Raw genomic sequence first — 24,677 nt, 5'->3', positions numbered from 1 at the left:
CCCTTTGTCCTAGAAATATAATAAAAATGTAAATGCAAGTTACCCAGGAAAAATGACAGAAGGATGCATGAAGTTCATCAATCATTAATCTGTTTTATAAATTTACCTAATGCTTAACACGACAAAATAAGAGAGGGTTTTTAATATTGTCATTGAGCTTTCCTATTATGTTCTTCAAAATGCTTTAGATATTTTTACTTTGGTAATGATTTTAAGTCTTAATTTAATAAAGATATGGAATCATGGATAAACAATTATTTTCAAAAAGGAGTGGACTAAATTAAATTATTCAAAGTTTTTCTTCTTTTAATTTACAGGATCATGATATTAGAATCAATCAATCAGAATGATATTATGTTTTCATATAGGTTACACAATCAGATATAGATTTGATTGAGAGGTCTACCCGCCTACAAAGTTGCAGTCCCAAGTGGTTAGAAGAAAGAAGATGGAGACTCACAGCATCTACCTTCGGCGAGATTTGTAAAGTCACTTTAAGACGGAACACTAACAAATTTTGTCATTCACTTTTTTATGGCTCAAATATTCAGAGCAAAGCACTTAGTCATGGCAAAAACTATGAAGCTAAAGCATTGAAGGCTTTTAATTTAAAATTTAATATGAATGCTAAAAGATGTGTTTTTTATGTCAGTATTGATAAATCTTTCCTTGGTGCTTCACCTGATGCCATTTTAGAGGATGGTAAAGCAATTGTCGAAATTAAATGCCCCTACAATGGAAGAAATGAAGATGTTAAGCCTGGTCCAAGTTTCAATTTTTTACAGATGGATAGTAATGGCAATATTGTTTTGAAAGAGAGCAGTAATTATTATGATCAAATTCAAGGGCAGCTTTTTGTCACCAAAAGATCTCTATGTTACTTTGTTGTTTATACCTTATGTGATTTGTTTGTACAAAAAATCAGCCTTAATGAGGAGTATTGTAATAACTGTCTTGTTCCAAAACTGGAGTCATTTTACCAAAGAGTTTTCAGACCGTATGTTGCTTCAACATTGTAAATTTGTAGTAAAAATCATACGAAATTCAATTAAAACAAATAAATATTTTATCAATACATATTCACTGATTACAACTAGTAGTTATTCAATTTGGAATGTCATTTTATTTGTAATTTGATACATGTATAAAATTATTTTTCTAATATATTGATTTGATTTGAAAATTAAATGCCCCTTTAACAAATCTCTTTGAAGTTTTTTTGTAATATGCTGGTTTATATCTTTATCTAAAGTTTCTACCTATACAATCAACCAGGAATGATAAAAAAATCTCTCAAAAAGGGACAGATAACTCTTTTAATTCAATTGATTGAACTGTTATCCCATTATACTTTTAAGGTTAAGAATGACTTACTGAAGCAAGCAAAATATCTCTTTATAATGAAAGAAGAAATAAATTATTAACTTATATTATTGAAGAGCTAATTCTTTAATTTGATAATCCAATTTATTTAGTACATGTATGTATTAAACAGTTTTGAGATGCAAGATAATTATTATAACACGCAATATTTGTAACCAGTAAATACTAATTTTTGACGTACATGCTAGAATCTCAAACACTTAACTTTACAATTTTCATTTATTAAAATCAAATAAAGTGATGCCAATTAAAAAAATCATAATAAATTTTTCTTTAGTGATAAATATACCAGTATTGAGTTGTTTGAATAATTTTACCTCTTGTAAGTTGGGCTTTTTATAATATAGTTATATTATTTACTTTATGGTATGTGTTTTTCTCATTTTGAAGGCCTTTATGTGATCTTTAGTTTCTTGCATCTATGTCTTACATCCAAGCCATTTAGTCTCTGGTCGATATTGTCTCATTCATAATCATACCACATCTTCTTGTACAGAAGAAGGTTACCTTTCAGATAACCATATTTTATGATTAGAATTTATAGTACAATAAAAAGAAGATCCTTTTATTCCACTGCTTATACATATTGATATTATTAATTCGTATATTTTAACTAATTTGATTCATTTAGGGATAGTCACATGTTAAACAATATTTTCGAAGCTAGGTAGAAAACGGCGGATAGCAAAAAGCATATTGCATAGCAAAAAGCATATTGCACGGTTATTTTTAGAATACTCTAAAACCGATATACTTTGTGACGTCATGTAATGAATTTCATGATATTGTTTAAATTTTATAAAAAAATATCTATGATCGAGTATTTGAAGAAAAAAAATCTTCAAATACATACGATGTAAAAAAAAAACAAACATAAAAATAAATGAAATAACATCTGATATGTTGTTATTGCCTAGGAGACAATATGATATCTATAAAATTCCAACAAAATCAAATGACAATTTTGATACAAATTTGGTCGGAAATTAATAATATAACAATTATAGCCCATGTATGAGGTCAATACAGGATATATCATCCCAAATAAGTATATCGACCTCGGATTTTGTCCTCAGTCAATATATTTCTTTCAGGTCAATATATCCTTGTATCGACCTCATACAAAGGCTATAATTGTATATAACAGCTTACACGTTAGTTCAATATTTGATTGGTTGAGACTATCCCACACGTCATTAAACAAATCTTCATATTCCCCTCTGAAATGTTAGGACTACATAGTGTGACATAACGATTTGAACTTTTTTTATTAAAAAGCTATAGGAAAAATCATTAGCGTGTTTGTATTTATTTCAGACTCTAAAGCAAATACACTAATAATTAACTTTTGATCCGGACTGTTTAGGACAAATAAAAAAAGATGTGTGTTTCCCATTACCCTACCCTCCTTATTTTTTAAGCTCAAAAATAGCCTACCAGTGGGAAAGCCAGTGACATTGAAGAGTTCCTTCCGGTGGTCACGCGGGAAAGGGGACATAATCTAAAAATTTCGAGGTGGCGCTGTAATCAACGTGTAAACAAAAACGTAGCATATGATTCAGACAATAAATTTATCAAAACGACTTATCATCCAACAGTATTTGCGGTTTAATCTTCATCAGAATAGATTTTGTCACACGACTGTCAAAAACATATTAAAATAAGTGCTTCGTTATTGAAATATGATAAATCAAAAGACTACCTCCGTTGATTTCCAAAAAACCGCGGGTAATACCCCCGTCTGAAAATAACTGACACAATTGCATCCTAAAGCTTTTCATTGGATGAGATATAAATAAATGTGACCCAGAAACATATGGGCACATGACTATGTAAAGAATTCCCCGTCACTTCGAGTCTTGTTTACATAATAAATACCTCAACCGGAGGTCAAAAATCAACATTTTTCTAACGTTTTTGGCGTTATTTCATTGCAAAATGGGGCAAATGATGTTAATTTTACCAGTTTTTAACCACGAAATTGATTCAGACAATGATGTGTGATGATGTTTCCGGGATTTTTAATATGTTTTACATAAAAATGTTGATAGGTTGAAGGCTTCACTCCGTTATTTGTTGATTTTTTTCATGTTGCTCAGACTCCTTGTTTTAATAATTTTCTGCATTTATTTAATTATGCGGCAGTGTATAACAGATTTATGTAGTACATTGAAACTGGTTTATTCTATGAATGAATTTGTCCATATAAATGACTTCAGTTGTCTGGAAGCCCCCCCACCCCCCCCCCCCCCCTTTTCCCACTTTCAAGAAATTTCAGTTGGGCAAAAAATATTGTCTGAATGAAAAGCTTGCACAAATGCAAAGTGTAAGCACTCAGCTAATGTCTGTTTTAAGCCATTTTTTTAGTCTAATGATTACAGTCATTCTTTGTTTCTGTAAATATTTACCTGAAATGTGTCAACTTGTCAATTTTAAAAATATTAAAAGTATAAATCAACAAATATTGCCTGCCTGCCACTGTGACATGAAAATCTAATGAGTCAATAATTTTCACTTGATTTTTAGTTTTTTGTTCTTATTTGTATAAATAAAACTATTATGCAAGTGGGAAGTTAACACACAAACATTTGTATTTTGCCTGTCCTTATCAAGGAACCTGTTGTACACTAACCATTCATGTTTAAGTGTGTCTGGGCCCTGGTAACAAGTATTTGTCATTGTGTTTTCAAGTGTGTGCTTGTTCTTAAAGAATTGTTTTGAAAAAGTTTTTCTTCCATATATATATAGTAGCTGTATTTATTTTATCATTAGTTCTGGATTTAGAATTTTTATCACGTGCTGTTTTATAAGGTCCTTTATACTTGACAAATTGGTTTGCAAATTGTTGAAGGCTAAAACTGTTCCCTATAATTATCATCCTCTATCAATTGTCAATCATGTCAATATGGGTTTCTTTTAAAAACAACTTTTCCCAAGGAAAAACTAAAGTTGAAAAAAATAGTTCAACCCAGATATGATGCTGAAGAAATTAACATTAACAATGGTATTTTTCAAATATAGCATTCATTAATTACACTATTCCTTCACAGTGAAAATGAAAAAAAAAAAATTTCTAAATCGAATGCATCCAAGGGCTTTCCTGGATTAACCTTCAACAGGTATGCTCAATGCCATAGTACATATACAAGTCTTAATACAAGTGAGAGCTATATGACCATTAAGAGCATTAAAAAAAGCTATATTGCTTCTGAGGTCTACTTTGAAGATGGCATATGAATGTCTCACTCTGATTTTGGTTATCCTGTTTTGTTGCGTTGATATTAATGTTTGACCAACAACTTTTATTTCACACTAATCTTTTTCGAGGTCTATCATGATGGATATTTTAGGTACTGTAAATTCAGAAAGGATAGCAAAGTTTTTATTACTGCAATAATGTGAGTGGGTGAGTATCTAAATAATAAATTGCATTCTGATACCTTTTAATCTGATTAAAATGCAAATCCTGTGTCCAAGCTTATTACAAGAAAACAAAGCTTGGACACAGGATCTATACTTAAATCAGATTCATACCATTCCTATATCTGTGTGCTGATTTTTCTGCAAAAGCAATACTTTTTCACACATTTTATTCCATTCTTCATACATTTTGTATTTGCAATAATAAAAGCACACAATAATTTGCAAAATCATGTGATTACATATAGGAAAAGGGCACCTAGGCATCTCATTCTAAATACTACACATGGAGCAGAATCTGCTTACTCTTCCAGAGCACCTGAGATCATCTGTATTTTGTGGGTTCAAGTTGCTCAGTTTTCATTTTTCTAATTTGTATATTAGTTTAAACTTTTCATCCAATAGTCTGAAAACAGATATATGTATCTGCTGAAAATGATGTATTTAGGTGCAGGGGTCACCACACTTCAAAATCTCCCTGGAAGCATATAACAGTGAAAAGTCATGTCATGAGAGGCCATTAGAGAGACATCAAGGATACCTCTGGGAGAAGTGAACGATTCTAAAACCACTCCGTTTAAGTCCTTCACACCTAATAAATCATTAAAGTACACCTTTTACATCTTTGATATTTTTTTATGTCTCAAATACTACAGTACATACATGTTTATGGCTAATATGCTTGCTTTGCATCTATGAATGTTTTATTGTATTGCAGCAGCAGCATTGTCTCATGTACATCTACCCCATGTCATCAATATAAAATGATTATGGTGTTTAACTTTGTATATTTAAAAATATAAAAATGTTAAGAAAAAAAAGTTTATTAAAAGATAAATAAATACAAATGCATAAAAATAATGTTAAAATGAAACATATGTAAATAATATCTTAAATTATTATAAGAAAAATAAACTTCAATCAAATAAACAAAATTTAATACAACTTAATACTTTGAAAGTAAAAAAAAAACAAACGCATAACAATAAAGTTTAAAATTTAAGAAGCATTATTGTTAAAAAGTCCAAGTTAAAGTAAAAACAAGTCGAATAGTTCTCTGTTCCATAAATCCTCAAAATGGAAATGTTTCCTGCTCTTCTTTATTCCTTATTTCTATTGATATCTGTAAATATATAAATTTATGCATATGATATTAAATGAAAATAATTTCCAACTTCTCTAGAGTTGTCATATGAAATTATAATTTATATTTTAATTGTCTACTGATTCTTATGTAGTCCAAGTTTTAATTTAAATTGAATGTTTCTAATTTCACTAATGTAAAACTAATCAGATGTGATATAACTGCCAATGAGACTACTATCCCCAAAAACTCAAATGGAGTGGATATAAGCAATTTTATGCTACACTATAGCCTTCAAACATGAGAAAATTCCATAATATATATACTTAATTTTGTTTTTAGATATTTGTTATTATTTTTTTGAAATTGAAATTATTCTTATTTTAATCTTAAATAATCAAAAGTATGTATATAAGCTTCAATAAAAATAAACAAAAAAATTTAGACTTTTGGTGTAAATAAATAATTTATTTTAATGACTTTATATAATATGTCTGATAAGAAAAGGTCATAATCATATACAGCAACATATGTTCAAAGAAATTTTTCTATTTATTTATTCATTTACTTCAGTATCTTAACATGTTAAAGTTAAATTCATCACTATAACAACATATCAATCTTTTTAATGGATATTAATATATATTTAAATAAAGTTTAACTTCATATGCAACATTAAATTATCATATCTGTTATTTCAAAGGTAACTTTTCATTCAATCATTCATATCTTTAATTCCTCATAAATGATTTTAAATGTAAGTAAACGTCATAATTACAAACAAAATATCAGTATGAGAGCAAAAATATAAAGTAAATGCACAAGTAAGTCTGCATTCAGGTTGTGAGTTCAAACTCTCCTTGTGCAGGTTATCTGAACTCCAATCAAAATTGATTAGGATTGCTGTAACCAAAGGTCTGTGGTTTTCTATGACAGACAGACAGACGGACGGATGGACAACGGTATACCATAATACCTCTCATAAACAGGCGTATAAAAAGGAGGGTTCTTTTTCCAAATTGTCTTTGCCTAATGAATATTCTATTAAGAATTTCTTTTAAATATTTAGGAAATTTCCTTTTATCATTAAATGACATTTATCAAAATAAATGTGAAAATTACTAAGAATATTCATTTCTAATGAAAATTAATCTTCAAAATGACAACAGATTATGGATCTATTCTAAATTTTAAAAAAATGGAAAATTAATAAAAAAAAATCATAACTTCATATTACATTCTTTTAACTGTATCTGAACATGATTAATAAAAAAAAAACACTGACTAGATTGTCAAAATCTTATGAAGAATATTTATATTTCAAGTAAAGACAGAAAATGTCAAAATGTTGACTTTCTTATCAGATAACCTATGTGTAACATCTGTGGTCAGTTTATTGGGAAGAGTGATATATAAATTACAAGGACTTTAAACTGTGAAGCTTATCAGTTGTGAAATTTGAGATTCCCTCAAATCTGAGGGCATTCTTCGGGCTGTACTATAAAGTATATGAGCAATCAGGCATCCACCACCAATAAAACCTGGCCACAACACCTAGCCAATACTGTGGCATTAAAAATTAACAATCAATCACATATAATTTGTGTTTTTTTAGCATGGAAGGAGGGTCAGAACTGATACTTTCCTAATGATTAATATTTCATATACCTGAAATCTTTTAAAAATATTTTTCATGACCATATATGTATTATTTAACCAAAAAAAATGGCACTGTTGTTCACATAAACAAGGTTCTGGATGGGGTGTCCTCCATTTCTTTATTATTAAATCTTTAAGGTCATTTTTCTCTATTCTTTATACTTTTTGCCCATCATTCTCTTTTCTCAATAAATAAGCACAACATTATTCTCTATTCCTTATATTTTTTAGTCAATTTTTCTCTTTTCTTTATACTTTTAGCCATAGTTCTCTATTCTGTTGTTATTTTTTTTGTCACAATTGATCACAAATACTTTACACAACCGTTATAAATAAACTAAAATATAAATGCTAACATTGATAGGCCAAAATTAAAGTTTTATTTAAAATTGAAGTCTCACGCTGGGAAAGGGGCGTTTATTTACATGTGGTCTGGAAATTTCAGCATCGAAAAAGGGGCAAATATATAGCCATAATTTGACATAAACCGATCTGATCAATAAAATTGTGTTATGGATATTGTTCATATCTTTCTACTAACCATTAAAAGGATATTACTAGGATTTTGTAAGCACAGAAACCTACTATTCATGTGGATCTGTTGAAAAATGGCGTCGATTTATGTGCTTCCCTTTCGCAGCCTCAGTTGCAATTTGACACGGAGTGATGGGTAGTTATGCAAATATTTAGGGACTCCCATCATCATAGATACTATTTTTGGTCATTTTATATTTAAATAGCCATTAGGATGCAAATGTGTCAGTTATTTTCAGAAGGGGAAAACACCCGCCATATTTTTATCTTCCAAAACAACAACGTCACTTGCCATTTTCAGATGTTTGTTTCTTGTAAAATAAAATCTCCTAAGAAGAAAAAATAGCATGGTCACCTGTTAAACTTACCTATATAACTAATTGATGATGAAATGATGCAAGTTTAATTGTCTTTAATAATAAATTTCTTGAAAAATCAAACGTACACGATGTAAACAAATTACCGAGATGGTGCGATACTGTCGCCGTCTATGTAAAAATCGCGATTGTCGCCCTTGAATTCCTGTCCGTTACGTCATATGGAAGGAGGCGTAGAACTGACGTGTGGCTTTCCCACTGTACCCTAAAGTTTTTTTGTCATTTTCAATAAGCACTTTTAAAGTCAGAATGTCTCTCCCATAGACTGAATGTAAAAAAAAGGGTAAAATAAAAAAAAAATCCATACCTTCTTACCAAATTTTTTTCAAAGATGTAGTAGGAAACACACATATTATTTTTTTGACCTTATCAATGCATATGTGTTGTTTAGCAGATAAGGAATAAAAATGTATACAAACTAATATTTTATGTACATGTAGTAAACAAAGCATAGGCAGTGGAATAAAACATTTATTTCCCTTGGATTCGGGTGATATGAAGATTTGTTCCCCCCTTGAAAAATCATATTTCTCTCGGGCAAAGCCCTCGTGAGATATAAATATTCTTGAGTGAACAAACCTTCATATCTCCCTGATGCACGGGAAATAAATGTATAAAGTCACATTGTGTTTTTAAAACATCAAGCATTTCCATGTACAATATTCTTCCTGAAATTTGAAATTGCAAAACAAACAAAAACTATTCTTGAACCCAATTGCCGCTTTGACTTACAAATACCATGTTTTAATATTTTAAAACTTTTTGTTAAACCTATAACTCTCTCTATGTGTATACGCTTTGAAGCTACCCTTCGGTCATGAAGAACTTCAGCTGGATCCAACTGGGATTTACCTTTCAGGAAATTTGGTATATAAACTTGAACCCCTTGATTTGCAAATAGATCCTGTACAAGTATACCCCTATCTGCCATAATGGCATCACCTTTTTCAAAAGATTTCGATGCAGGGTCAAGTAAATTAGACTTCTCAATTATTTGTCTGTCAGATGCAGAACCGCCATATGAATCAGATATAAAAGTTATAGCTCCTCGTGGACTGCATCCAATCATGGTCTTTAGCGTGTTTTTGTGTTTGTAATTTGACCAAGTTGCACTCTGTGACTCTACATTTGATGGTCTTTCAATTGGTATTTCTGTAGCATCCATTATCACTCTGGTTTTGGGAAATTTTTTAGAGAAATCACTAGGCATGGTTTCTTTTATTATTTCTTTAGAAGGCCAAATGTTAATTTCTTTAAGCTGAAAATACAGGTAATTAATCCAAGTGATGATGATCCTAGAAACTGTGGATTGTGATACTTTAAAAAGCATTGACAATTCAATATCCTCTTTGTTTTGTCTAAGTTTGATTAAAGTCATAAAAAGTTGATCAATAGGATCGAGTAAATTACACCTAAAATCAAGTTCAAATGCACTTGGTCCAAGACAATGAAAAAACATCATGTAATGGTCGAAATTTTGAAAACCAGTGTAATAGTTGATAATTTTGTTATCTTCTTTGAACGATTCTATTGAAAATTTACCAAACGATTGAATGTCACATTGGATACTTTGGTTTTGCTGTGAGGATTCATTAAGATTGAATTTAACTGGCTCCTGAGCTTCTTTTGTAGTTTCAATTTCAGTTTCATATTGGATCTCTAAAGAATCATCATTAATTAAGTGTGGTGTTGCTGATGAAGTATCAGATCTACTTTTAAATCTTTTTGCTCTTGGAGACTCTTCAGAACATGTCTTCATCTTAAATTCGAACACAGAAGGAATAGCATTTTCTGTAAGTCTGCAGCGATCACCTGCATATAAAAACAATGAATTTGTTTAATAACATCATATCCATTTTCTTTACATTTTAAAGCTACAGGTTTGAGTTAATGCAGTTGTGAAACAACACATTTAAAAAGTACTTTGAGCTTGTGTAAGTTTATATAAAAATAAGAAGATGTGGTATGATTGCCTATGAGACAACTCTGTACAAGTGACCAAATGACATGGAATATAACAACTATAGATATATATTTGATGAAATATGTGAAGATGGCATTTTTTTTTTTTAGTTTTTCTTATCATGCTTATTTTATATTTCGTTACATTTTTTTTGCATGGTAATTTTGAGCTTGAAATACTTGTATTATACAGATATTGTATAGACACTTGCATTGTATATTGTTAAACAGCAGTATGTACATGTATGTATGTTGACAACTAGATGTGTTGGGTTACTTGTGTTGTTGATTTGCTGTATTGAAGATGGATAGTACATTTTTACATGTACAGTTGCTGTATATATCATTAATTTTCAAATTTAAGGATTAAAATAGAAGTAAACAAAGCTAATAAAAATAAACTTCCCAACAGCTCATAAGATTTTTCTTTAGAAGCCTTGATCTGTTGATTTCATTGCCTCTTGGTTATCCTAGGGAAAGAAAACAAAAAACACAAAGCAACATGCAAACAAAAACATATTTAAGTGTACCCATTTTCAGTGTTTTTTATACTATCAAACAATATTTATAAAAACATCACTTCTTATTAATATGAAAAGGTAAAAGAAATATTAATACAATATTACATACATTTGTACATGTATTCATTTGTATTTTGATATTCAGTTTCAGGTGCAAAATAAACATGTATGATGTTTTACAATAAACAATGACTTAGAGTGAAGTATAAAAGAAAACCTAGTATGAAGCTGTATCAAAAGAAATAAACATCCTTTCATTTTTTGTGATAGACATGATTTATTTTGTTTATGAATTTTTTGTATCTGCTTGACAAAAAATTAAACTACCATTTGTGAATGTTTATAACAAGAATTTTTTAATCATAGTTGATTTCAGTTTCTTTTCTCGATTTTTAACCAAGAAACAAAACTATTTTACACTTAATGATAGAGCACAAGTTTACAGTAAACATCAAACTTTGCTTTCGATCAGTCATTTACATACTGAAACATTTTTCATAGTATTATATTAATATATGATATATGAATAATATAGAGGCCACAAAAAACCCACACACACACATAATAAATTAAAGGAAAGTACCTAAAACACTAAGATGGGTACACATTGTATAAAAAAAATTGCACAAAATATTAAATATAAATTAAAAACCAATGTCAATAGACAATACTATAACTATAAGTCAAAGATCACACACTTTGAAAATTTGTAACAAAATAAAAGTTTATAAATTTCATACAAAAAAACTACTGTCATATCAATCCTTTATCTAGTATAACTAACCTGACAATCTTCTTCGGTAATCAGTGGCAAGAAAATGGTCATAGCAAACCACGTCATGTTGACCAGGATTCCACAACTTCTTTGTTTTACCGTCAGTTCTCCTGATTGCAACCCTCAATTTCATCCTCATTGTCGGATCATTCGGAAACCGATGTCCCCCAGAAGCCTTACACCCAGGCACACAACATCTTTGGGGCATTTTATGGTTTTACAACGCTTGAAAGTTCTTAAAATATATGTTCATGTCTTGGTGTCATTGTTTGTTTACGTTGGTTTCAAGCGTCTGACGCGTTTAAAACGCCCGATTAACCACATATGGAACAACAACGCCACCTGACGCGTAAAATATGAAGGGTGATTCCTATTAGAATAGAACCGAATATTGAAAAAATTGACGACTGAGTCTAAAAATAGTGCAGTTAATAAAAACACGTGTTGTTGCATCTCAGTGTGTTATTATTTAACATAAAAGGGGTTTGGAAAGATGAGACAATTTTTATGCTTCAATGTTATCAATATTTTAACATGTTTAATCGAGTATAGATAATATTCCAGTATTTGTCATATCTAACAGAGGTTTTCAAATATCTTTATTTTAGGTGAGCATACAAAAATTGAATTTTTTTGGTAAAACAAATCCAGTTTGCAGTAAAAAATAATTTGAATGAGGACAAGATGATATGTTTTTATTCTCATTTAATTGAAAAAAAAGTTTTCAAGAAGGGGAGTGAAAAAAAAATATATTTGTTTCAGAAGGGAAGGGAAAAAATATATATTTGTTTTAGAAGGGAAGTGAAAAAAAATATTTGTTTCATGTTTTAGAAGGGAAGTGAAAAAAAATATTTGTTTCAGAAGGGAAGTGAAAAAAATATTTGTTTCAGAAGGGATGTGAAAAAATATATGGTAGTTTGTTTCTACTACTGATCAATCTTACCGGTTGGGGGTGTTGATCATAAACTATTGAACAAAAATATTGTTCCTATATGTTACTGAAAACAATTGTGTTTTTTAATATTTAATATTTGGAAAATTGGAAAATTATTAAGGAATTGCTTGCTGAACACACACACACACACACAATAGTTGAATGGCCGGTACCTAAAGTTATATTACAATTTTTATAAAACTTTATATATCCTATTTTACCAATGTAAACTTTTTTGAAATATTCTGTCCATATCAGTAGACTCTAAATCATGGTTGCAGCTGTTATTTAAGGCTTTGATGTTGTACAATCTGGTTTTAACAATTTAGAAGTTGGAGAGCATTTTTTGTTTGCCATATTAAAAGTTACTGCATAAATCTTATACATGTATATTGATTCCAGACCTAGGCCTGTTCCCCCTTTTTTTGGAGGGTGCAGATTTTGTTTGGCAAGATGTTTTAGGGTCTACTGAGTTTTCTGGACATAATACATGTATATTCACTACAATATTTATCCTAAATGTCTTGTTCACTGATGCATTTGATATGCAAATATTGCCACATTTTTGTGAATTTTTTACTTGCTTCATGCTTATTAACAATCATTTTTGACACTGGAAAAACACCTCTTTTGTGTAAAAAAGAGACTTATAATGCTATTTGCTGCTTCCCTCAGAAGCCAAGCATATAGCAGTAAGGAGTAAGAGACAAGACTAATCAATTTGGAGTCAGAATAATGTGTACAGATTAGATTCTTCCTGTGACTGTTACCTTGTAAGCCAGCTTGTTAAATTCATATAGCTATTGGACTAGTACAAAGCATGTAATCTTCATACCACATTAATATCTAGGCTTATATGTAAGTAATACTTGCTGCTGGATGTCGGGCAAGCAATCGATTATTCAATACATTGGAAATAGACTGGAAATAATATAACAACCTCAAATAATTTTGATTTTTTTTTTTGGCAGACCCTTCCATTCAATCTAACAGTATCAACAGAAAATAAAACAAATCACAATTTCCATTATTCTCGGTCAATTTGAAAATTGATTTTTGATATAAGCCCTCCCATTCACCCCAGCATAACAAACCGAAAACTTGTAAAACAAATCTCACAGCTTCAAAATGTTATTAGGCACTATCAGCTCATCCACTTACTGGTGTAGTTTTCCATAAATGTATTTAAAACTAAAGAATTCTGCAAGAAAACATATGTTTCAAATATCTATACTTTCCCTTTTTTGACAATAGCTTTCAACGACTTGCAGCTGCCTGCGTGCATATCACGAGTAGAAATAATTGTGTAGATGTTTGCATATCATGAGTAGAAAGATCTTCATTACTTCTACTGTGATTAACTTATAATTTAACTTTGATTAGAATTTATAAGAAAATGAATGTTCAGCCTTAGTTATTTATTTGTGCTGCTATAACAAACATCAGTTTATGTAGTTACCATTATTATAATGTCTTATATATGATAAATTTTTACTCTATATAGTTTAGATTTTACTTTTACAATTTTTTTGTTAGTGGGCTTTTTTTCTTGAGAAACAAATGAATGTTTGCTTACATGTAGTACATCTATTTATGTTTAAATGTTTTTATATTATACTACCCCCATGACACCGTTCATATTCATTGCAAATTTAATGGATTTATTGATTATACAAAATGCACTTCTTGTTTTCATTTCATTTTGTTTAATTTGAGATTTTTATTGGATAGCATCATCTCATTCACTTGTAGAAGAATTAAGGCATTACCGGACTTATGTTAAGTCATAAAGTAAAGCAGTTCGTTCAATTGTTGCTGCAGTTAAATTTATTTTCAATTAACTCATCAACGTGTGGAATATTATATAATTCGTCTGGAAGAGTTTTTGTCCGTTATCGAGCTCGAGATGGTATTTTAATGTGTTCGGTGGTTTTCGGCGGTGAAAAGACCTACCGAGCTCGAGTTATCTTTCTTCTTTCCAAAACGTAAACAATGTCGGCCAAAAATCTCCGCGAACGTCATGCTAGATTTACAAGTATTTTTGCCAGGAAAACGAAAACGGAAACGGTTTTTGAAGCTAAACAATTCAGTGGCTTTATTATAGAAATAGCATTTTGAAACACTCGTTTGCTTAAAAATATTGCTGAATGTAAGTAAACGCGATATACGGTGCTGCAACGACAAAAATTATCTTCCGACTCAATCGATCTACGTTATTGACACACGTTTTCAGGGTCAACTGCTTATTACTCTTTGAAAAGTTTATGGACACTCAACCTGTGTTATTTTTCTACGTTTTGTAAAAACTTGACCGCATAATTTGTCACAGTAGGGTTATTAATATTTCAATGATCAAAACTATAAGGTCGTTTTTTGTGGTAGAACATGTTGAATTAATTCCGATCAGGCAAACGGCTCATGTAAATAAAATTCCGGCCAGGGAATCCCGCGAAAAAATAAAATTCAGGAGTTAAAGTGTTAATATTGACTTCAATATAATTTTGCAAGTATTTTATTGTTCTTTATGATTTGTAATGCTTAAAAATAATGTTGGTTTTTTTTATCTTTAATTAATTTTTTATTGATATATATATATAAGTATAACCACACCTATTGTTTTTCGTTTGTAGGCATATAAGGTTGAATACATAGTTTTGAAATGTTGGCATAGGTTAAAGACTATGAGGCGCCGTTTTACTATTTATTCCTTATTTTCTGATATCAAAAATTCATTTTTTGATATTAGAAATTCGAATTTTTGATATCAGAAAATATAAGTTCCATTTTTTGATATCAGAAAATGAGAAATACATGAATGATGGCTCCCTGTGTGTCAATAAAAGCATCCAAGCTCACCCATGAGCCCAAACATCAGGAAATATCTGAAATAATGTTTCCGGTAGACCAATTGTTTTATAATGTGGAGTACCGCTACACGATATTGGTCATTATATTGATGACAAAGGGTCCATTGTTACAAAAACAAAATGCTTATACACTTCAAGTTTTATAAATATGATTTAGACTTCAAAGTCTGCTGAAAACTTCTATTTAATAACAATATTTGAAGCAAAAAACATGTACACTAATCTTCAGTTTGACGAAACTGAACGAGTACTGAATTACCTCGATCCAACTAATTACGAAATTCGAGTCCAATGCACTACAAGACAATATATTGAAGATTTTTTAAATTATTCTAAAATATAACATATTTACTTTTGTGTCGAACAATCCCAATCGGCGGCATTAGTCGACCTAAGAAGTTACTAAATACTGGAAAATGTTTTACATTGAAACAAAATACTGATGTGTTCAAGATTTAGATACGATGGCTGGATGATATATTCAGGTTCAACTGACGTAATACACGATCTTTTCGCCTTATATATCTAATACAATGCATATACCCACCTGAATTGTACATACCAATATTCTCAAAATGAAGTGTAACTTTCTTGACAGTCGTTTAATACAAAGACAAACGCTTCAAAAATGAAGGTATTTTAGAAATGAAAACGTACATCAAGCCTACTGAAACTTCACAGAAAAAGCTCATATAAAATAAATGTATTTAAAGGATATATGCAAGGTGCGGTACATAAGAAATACTAGCAGTCTTTCAAAAAACGTCTCGTAAAAAGACGAAATAGACGAAGTATTTGAAAAAAACAAGACATGCAATTTTTTTTTTATTTGTTGTTATTGGCTTTGAACTAGCTGTCAGTAACTGCATGAGGTACTCTCACATCTGTACTTTGTGAATCTGATGTTCAGTAGTTGTCGTTTGTTGATGTGGTTGATAAGTGTTTCTCGTTTCTCGTTTTTTATATAGATTAGACCGTTGGTTTTCCCGTTTGAATGGTTTTACACTAGTAATTTTTTGGGGCCCTTTATAGCTTACTGTTCGGTGTGAGCCAAGGCTCCGTGTTGAAGACCGTACTGTGACCTATAATGGTTTACTTTTATAAATTTTGACTTGGATGGAGAGTTGTCTCATTGGCACTCATACCACATCTTCTTATATCTATTTGTGTCTTTTTGTTGTTGTTACCCTGCCACCTTCGGTCTGTGTTTTTGTTAGCTGTTTTTCTTCTTTGTATCGATCTGATGAGTAAAGCCCTTTTCAACTGATTTTTATAGTTTGTTCGTACACTATGTTGTGAGTTAACACCAGTGTCCCAGGTTAGGGTTTAATCCCGCCACATTGTTTATGTGTCTGTCCCAAGTCAGAAGCCTGTAGTTCAGTAATTGTCGTTGGTTCATGTCAGCCATATTTGTTTTTCGTAATATGTTTTGTTATAAATTAGGCCGTTAGCTTTCTAAATTGAATTGTTTCATATTTTTCTTGTCGTGGCCTTTTATAGCGGACTATACGGTATTGGGTTTTCTCATTGTTGAAGGCCGAATGGTTGCCTATAATTTCTTACATTCACTTCATTTGAACTTTGGTGGATAGTTGTCTCATTGGCAATCATACCACATTTCTTTATTTTTATACTAAACAGAACTAACTGACTTACTAAATTCGCAACATGAACAACGGGAAAAAAACTAAAAAACAAGATTACCAAAACACTGGGGCTTAATTTCACAAAAACCTGGCTGCACAAATCTGTTTCAGAGGAAACCAATAATTGCTTATAAAAGAAGCAGGAACTTACAATAGTTGACTATAAACCTTACAATAATTAATATGTGAGAAATACAAACACACACAACTTCTTATGACTGATGAAGCCGAACTCTGAGATATTCTTTCCTTAAACACGACCGAAATACCAGATCTAATATGTTAGGGTTATGGGTGAGCTCGGATGCTTATATTGACACACAGGGAGCAATCATTGATATTTTTCTTATTTTCTGATATCATAAAATCATTTCTTGATATCAGGAATTCGAATTTTTCAAATAATCGTCAGTATTATTTGATATCAGAAAACCTAATTATTGATATCATAAAATGGATTTCTTGATATCAAGAAATAAAGATTATTTATACACGAATTATACAACAGAAAAATATTTTCTGATATAAAAAAATCAATTTTTGATATCAGGAATTCAATTTTTTGATATCAAGAAACATTTTTTTATATCAGAAAATAAGGAATACATAGTAAAACGGCGCCTCATAAAAGACATCGTCGACACGTCTCTCAATTCGTAAAGAAGGATATAAAACGAAGTAGCGACTGATTACAGTACTAACATACAAATCTTGTGTTGCAATTAATGTGGAACTCATCAATAATCCACATAAAAATAACATGAATAATACAATAGAAATTTTACTTAAAAAATTATGGAAGACTTCAATACTTCATACTTCAAAAAGTAAAATTTGACAATTTGCAATGTGGGACTTATCTAACTAGTAGTATGGAAGGTGGATGCCACCAATTTATCACAAAAACGCAAAAGCAAAAACGAGAAAACGCGAAATCAAATTCATTTAGCAATTTGCATTTTCGCTATATCGTTTTTGCGATTTCCCTTTGCGTTTTCGCAATCAGCCGTAACAGATGTTAAAATGAGCATTTCGAGTTTCGTTCCAGTTGAGCCATTGTGTGGATGTTGAAACTAATAGAAAAAAAAATTGTGAGAATACCAGCTTTCCGCATTTATTTCTGTATCCATTGATAACAATGTTAATATACAGTCAAATTAAAAAACAAAAAAAGGTTTTTGTTTATTGCGGATGAGCAAATTTAGATAAAATATGGTCCTTAGACAAAAACAATTGTTAAAACATATTATTTTTTCGAGGAAAAAAAAACCGTGATTCCTCAATGATTGGGTTTGTAGTTTGTGAAAATATCTGCATCTTTAAAAAAAAAAGAACATTTTGACCGAAATATGGCAAGATGGAAATATCAAACTATTTCATCAGTATCAACTCTTTCAAAACAAAAGTCACCAGATGTCCTTCTCTTTTGAATGTTATTTATATTTTATAAGAACATGTATACATTTAATGTTCCTTTTGATGGGCAATGTTGAATTGCATATGCAAAATCCTCCAAATACTAGTTTAAACTTATCTTTCTTTGGTATTTTATTAGTCCATCCTCAAAATTAAAAACAAATAAATGGATATTTTTTCAAGAATTTCTATAAGAGAATAGTTTTTCGAAAGCTGATTATGTAATATTTGATAAATTGATGAATTACACCATCGACATCATGCGTAATAATGCTTACTTTGTGATGTAACTACCCCAACACAAATCCCAAGAAATAGACTGATTGCTTGCAGCTGCCTGATCATCTGAAATTGATAGTTTTTAATAAATAATGATATTCATTTTAAAAACAAAGTTGTTTTTTTCTAATGTCATTTATACGACATATTGGACTTCATGCATGTAACCACATTATAACATGACTTTTGTAATGTACTTCCATTTTATTCAGAACGGAACAAAAAAATAAAGATAGGCGAAGGATACGAAAGGGACATTAAAAATAACAAGTAAAAAATAAACTAACAACGCCATGGCTAAAAAGAAAAAGTCAAACAAACAACAGCACACAAAACACGACATAGAAAACTAAAGACTGAGCAACACGAACTAGCTGAAATACAGTCAGTACACATGTACGGTAAACATTGTTATGTACAATATAATTTTACAATATTGCCATGGAGCATTCGTGTCCTGGACATATATTCATCAAACTAAGGTGTACAAGAATATTACAAATAAACCAAAAGAGAGGCGAAAGAAACCAGAGGGACATTCAAACTCATAAGTCGAAAATAAACTGACAACGCCATGGCTAAAAAAGAAAAAGACAAACAAAACTAGTACACAGCAAAGAAAACTAAAGACTAAGCAACACGAACCCCACCAAAAACTGGGGTGATCTCATGTGCTCCGGAAGGGTAAGCAGATCCTGCTCCACATGTGGCACCCGTCGTGTTGCTCATGTTAGTACAAACCCGGTAATAAGTCTAATTCGGTAGGTCACATTCGGGAAAAGGGGACGGGATAGTAGTAACGACATAAGGAACATATCCGCTATCATCTGTGAAACGGATATCCCATAACGGTCAAACAACTCGTGATGGCGTCCGTAAAACTTACGAAGAGATGATTTCAACTTCACCACTTGGAACTCTTGGTTTAATAACTTCCTTGTGAGCAGCAACCCTTTGTCAAGGAAATCATGATGGGAAATACAGGCCCTGAAATATCGTATCAACTTGGAGATATATACTCCGTATGCAGGGGCTGCTGGAATGTTGCTAAATAGAAATGAAAAGTTCACAATTGGGAAGCCGAAATCATCTCTTTTGTCGTAAAGTTTGTTTTCAAGCTACCCTCATTGTCAATTTCTAGATGTAAGTCAAGATATGCGGGAGACTTAACTGTATATGTTGTATTTACAGCCCCGGCGATTGAGCTATATGTGTAGGCCATCCGTGTGTTAATCCAACTGGGCTTTCGGTTATGAATTCGAATTTCTTAGTCCACTGTCTTATCATTTGCAACTAATGTAGATTAAATCATTGCAGTAAGGATATGTTTACATATTGAATATATTGAGGTGCAGAGTGGTCAGTAAATTCAATTCTTTATTAACAAAATGTTTTACAACACATAGGTACGGTATCAGTAATATCAGGCCCGATTATGGACCTATGTTGGACTAACATTGTCTCAACCGACATAGAAAAAGAAAAAAACACTTCTTACAGAAATACTGTTATCGACACTAGGTACGATAGGTCTTCGGTCAATTAGGCTAAACACTAATAGCAAATCGTATATTCAAATACATGGTCTGTCATTTAAAGTCCCCATCCCCTATTTCGATATTTCTTAAAAAAACCTACTGCAATACTTTTTCCATATTAGTTGTTAGTGGCTGGTTATGGCCTAAGAGCTCCGCTTTGTAAAAAATTATGAACAAAAAACAAAGGGGCGACGCACAGGTGTACTGTTTCAGATGTACTAAGATTTGATAGGATATACCTATCCGAACGCCCAAATTTCGAATTTTAAAGTAGATTAACCTTATATCGCCATCTTTAAAATGTAAAAAAAGCAGTACACAATCGGTCTAGTTCTATGCTTAAATTTGCAAACTTTGAGACAGATTGGCAAATAATGCAAATACCAAATATTTGTGCTTGTTCGAATCAACTAAGGCATTAAAGGGGATATAACCCAAATTGTAAAAATCTGATAAAGGAATGTTAAAGACATTTTTATTTTTTACTCGTAACAAGAAAACAAGCTTGGTGACACTGTTTTTATTTGTAGTTTCTCAAAGCATATTATAAGACCTATCTCCTCATATCTTACTTCAAAATTCTATCGCATTGGTTTCTTGTTATTAAAAAAAAGTGATTTCATGAATAATCTATAAAATTTGGGCAATTCCATCTGAGGAGTTCTATACCGATGATTCACCTTAAAACAAAACAAACCTACGACAATACATTTTTCCACACTAGGTGTTCATTGAAGGTAGTGACCACACAGCCAAAAGTCCCGAGGGGACATCTCAATTTATCCAAACCACCACCCAACTTAAAAAGTAAGAAAATATACTAGTTTTAATCTTTTTTTTTTAATTTTCTGTACATTCTTTGTTTGTTTCCATTAGGGTTATTTTGGTCATCAAAAGACTGTTTTTCCAGAAATCTATATATCTGTCAGCTAATTTATTCCCTACAGCATTTAACAGGCAAATTAACATGTTTTTTTCTTTTCTATCTCTTAAGCATGTGTCTTGGTATAATAGTACATATGACTCAAATTGGCCGTCAAAACAAATACGTTGAAAACTATACAAAATCATCTGTTAGTTTTTTCTTCCGTTTTTCACATATCAACTAAAATTATATAAATTCTACAGAAGTAAGAAAATAATACGTATCTCAAACATGTCAAATTTAAAAAAACATTTCTAAAAAGAAGGCGAAGGATAACAAAGGGACATTAATAGTACTACAATCGGTCGATACCTTTATTTTGGCATTGCAAAAGGTAATGTTTTTCTCTGACTGTTAATGACGTCTTTACACTAAATCTATTGGATGTTGGATGTGTACTGACTGATATTTAGTCTTAGATACATGATTGTTTTATTAGTTGTTAATTGCTTTGAACTAGCTGTCAGTAGCTGCGAGAACTCTCAGATCTGTACTTAGTGTCCTTTTTGTTGTTAGGTATGGGGGATGGATAAATACAGACCTTCTGAAATTCAAACTGACCATTTTTCCGTGCGTTCATCGTGTTGCGTGCGTGTATCGTGCGTGTATCGTACATTCACCAATCGTGCGCTCATCATTCATCATTCCGTGTGTTTTCCGTTCAACGTGTGTTCAGCGTTCATTCATTCTTAACCGTGTAACGTGCGCTCATCAATCATTCATTCTTAACCGTGTATCAGGCTTATAACCGTGTAACGTGCATTCGTCAATCGTTCATCCCTAATCGTGTAACGTTCATTCATTGTGTTTTTATATGATAGTCGGTTATAGAGCTCATCAAAATTCATATGTTATCTGTTAGTGTGTTTATATGTTCCGACTTTAAATAAAATTTACATTCTTACTTACTTTCTTGTGCACTCTTAATAAACTTCATCGTACATAACGTTCATTCAGATTCATGACTTATTGTGTAAAATTTATTTATCATCTGTAAACATTTCGTGTTTATTCAGTGAGTCTTGGCTGGGACTGGCACATTTTAATATAACGATACATGTTCTACGTACAAACAATTACATGATGACATTTATACGACAGAACAGGTAAAATTGAAATTTCTATTCAACTGAGCGAGATGCCGCGGAAAAGTTATCAATGGGCTAAAAAAAATATAAACTGTTGAACAACTGTTACTTGTTAAAAATTGTCATGCAAACATAAATGACAAACAACAGAATAAAATTTACAAAAAACACCTCCAAAACATAAATTCTACAAAACTGAGAAATCGACTTGTGTTTATATGTCGAAAATTCCATAATGGCATTAATGGCGTCCTTGTATTCAAAGATCAAAGTGACACTGTGACTGGGCTTTAGGAGCATTGTGATTGTTAATTGTGAAGAGTAAAACACATGGTGGTTTCCAGCACAAATTTTTTCAAAACTGTACGATACAATGGTAAATTTAACTGTAGCTCTACAATTGAAGATGACTCAGAACTTTATGTCATTTTAACATGCTCAGTATATGTAGATTTCAGACAAATCATGATACATGAAGCTATACATTTTAATGAACATTTTAACCTATTATCAGATAGCGAAAAATTTATATTTTTATTTAAAAACGACAATGTTGCTGCAATAGTTGCCATAACCAGCAAAAATATTTTATTGAAAAGAAACAGTATTTTATTTCACTAGTTCTTAAAGAAACAAATGTTTTATTTTCATTTAGTATAGATGGACACTGTAAATTTTAAATGTAAATGTGTAAAAATATGTTTATATGTATATATTGTGTCTTAAAAGTCTCTCATAAATCTTTTTAAGATTGGTGCATACAATGCAAATGTTTTAATGTTTTATGTTTATTTCTGTGAATCTCATTTTATGTTTGTATGTGGTGAGACTATAATAAAATATTGAATCTGAAAATATTGAATAAACTTTACTTAAATCTATAATTGAGTCTGAAAATTAAAACCAACAGTGTTAGAATTAGATTTTTAAGCTGACAAATTTTTGTCCCTCAACGGGCTTTTGATACCTTTGATACACTACAGCACCAATCGCAATATACATGTATATATATTTTGGACATCTTATTAATAACGTTCAACTTGAGTCATTTCTCCAATGTTGAACTATGCTAGATTATAATTCTTCGCTTATTTGGCAAATTCATAATCTACTTAGATATTTTCATTTAGGTTTTGATAAATACCATTACAAATATCATATTTGTCTCAGTTCCTGATGGTCACATGTACATGAGGGTAGTCCATCAAGAAAATACAATATACAATGTTGTCGGGTAAATGTGGATTGCGGATTAAGAAGTTAGATGTCAAACTTGAATTAACAAACTGAGGCGAATTTAACACGGATATGTATTTTCTCTTCAACAATATTTTTATTCTCTGTTCTTTATTTTCATTTAAACTATAAGCTAAATACGTTTTGCGGCAAATTAAATAAAAATAAACATTATATGCATTTGAAGGCATTTTGTAAATAAACAAGTATAAGATCAGGCAAATATATCACGTATTCCTTAAGAACGATTTTAGATCATTTTAATATAGAAACTTTTTTTACTTGAAATTGTGTTTACGGGTTTAAAATACAGTTTTTTATTTTCTGATAAAATAGTTAAATATATGGTAGTATCATAACAATTCTTTATTTTATTTAAAATAAAGATGTAACACTTTCTCGAATTAACTTTTCATCGTGTTCATGATTGCAAATCCGGGACACCGTTTTTAATGTATGTCTAAAAGATAAATTCCGAAAAAATAATTTACAATCCTTCTATTTTTTGTTCCGTTACTGAAAATATTTTTGTCCTTTACGAATCCATAGGACAAATTTGACTCCAATAGGATATATTTTGTCTCATAGAAAAAAACGGTAGTTTTTATCCGATAGTTTTTTTTCTTCATTTGTATCGGATATAATAGTTATTTTGATAAATACAAATAATTCATTGAAGTTTCGTATGCATCTATCAAGATAAAACAAATCCCGTCCAGCAATTTTGTCTCGTAATACGTACATTATATGATATGCAACTTAATCACTATTGAATGAGATGGAGTACATTTTTTGCCTGTTCATGTACATTTATAACTTTTGTTTTTAAATCATTCCAATTCCTTTTCATCCAAGCTGTCATTGTTGGGGAATAATACAGAATACATGACTCATCCATCAAATATACATGTAGTAATTTACGTTTGACTCTCAAATTGGTTCAACATAATAAAAGGTGAACCGTTAGGTCTTGTCTGTATCCTTACCTAAGGATTGCTTTGGTTTTATAGCTCAACACGGTATTATTTGTTTT

At 30.8% G+C, this 24,677-nt stretch overlaps 1 long non-coding RNA gene across 1 annotated transcript; it reads right to left on the bottom strand.

Annotated features, from left to right (window-relative positions):
- Positions 1–5,611: 5,611 nt before the first annotated feature.
- Positions 5,612–8,656, bottom strand: LOC127727090 (uncharacterized). Its single transcript, XR_007993775.1, has 2 exons — positions 8,088–8,656; positions 5,612–5,926 (listed from the first exon to the last, which is right to left on the bottom strand). It is a non-coding gene; the product is annotated as an uncharacterized LOC127727090 (long non-coding RNA).
- Positions 8,657–24,677: the final 16,021 nt, after the last annotated feature.

The sequence above is a fragment of the Mytilus californianus genome, unplaced genomic scaffold (assembly GCF_021869535.1).
Source record: "Mytilus californianus isolate M0D057914Y unplaced genomic scaffold, xbMytCali1.0.p SCAF_19, whole genome shotgun sequence".
Classification (NCBI taxonomy): Eukaryota; Metazoa; Mollusca; class Bivalvia; order Mytilida; family Mytilidae; genus Mytilus; species Mytilus californianus.
The sequence above is the reverse complement of the archived record's forward strand: the minus strand, read 5'-3'. Positions and strand labels throughout refer to the sequence as shown.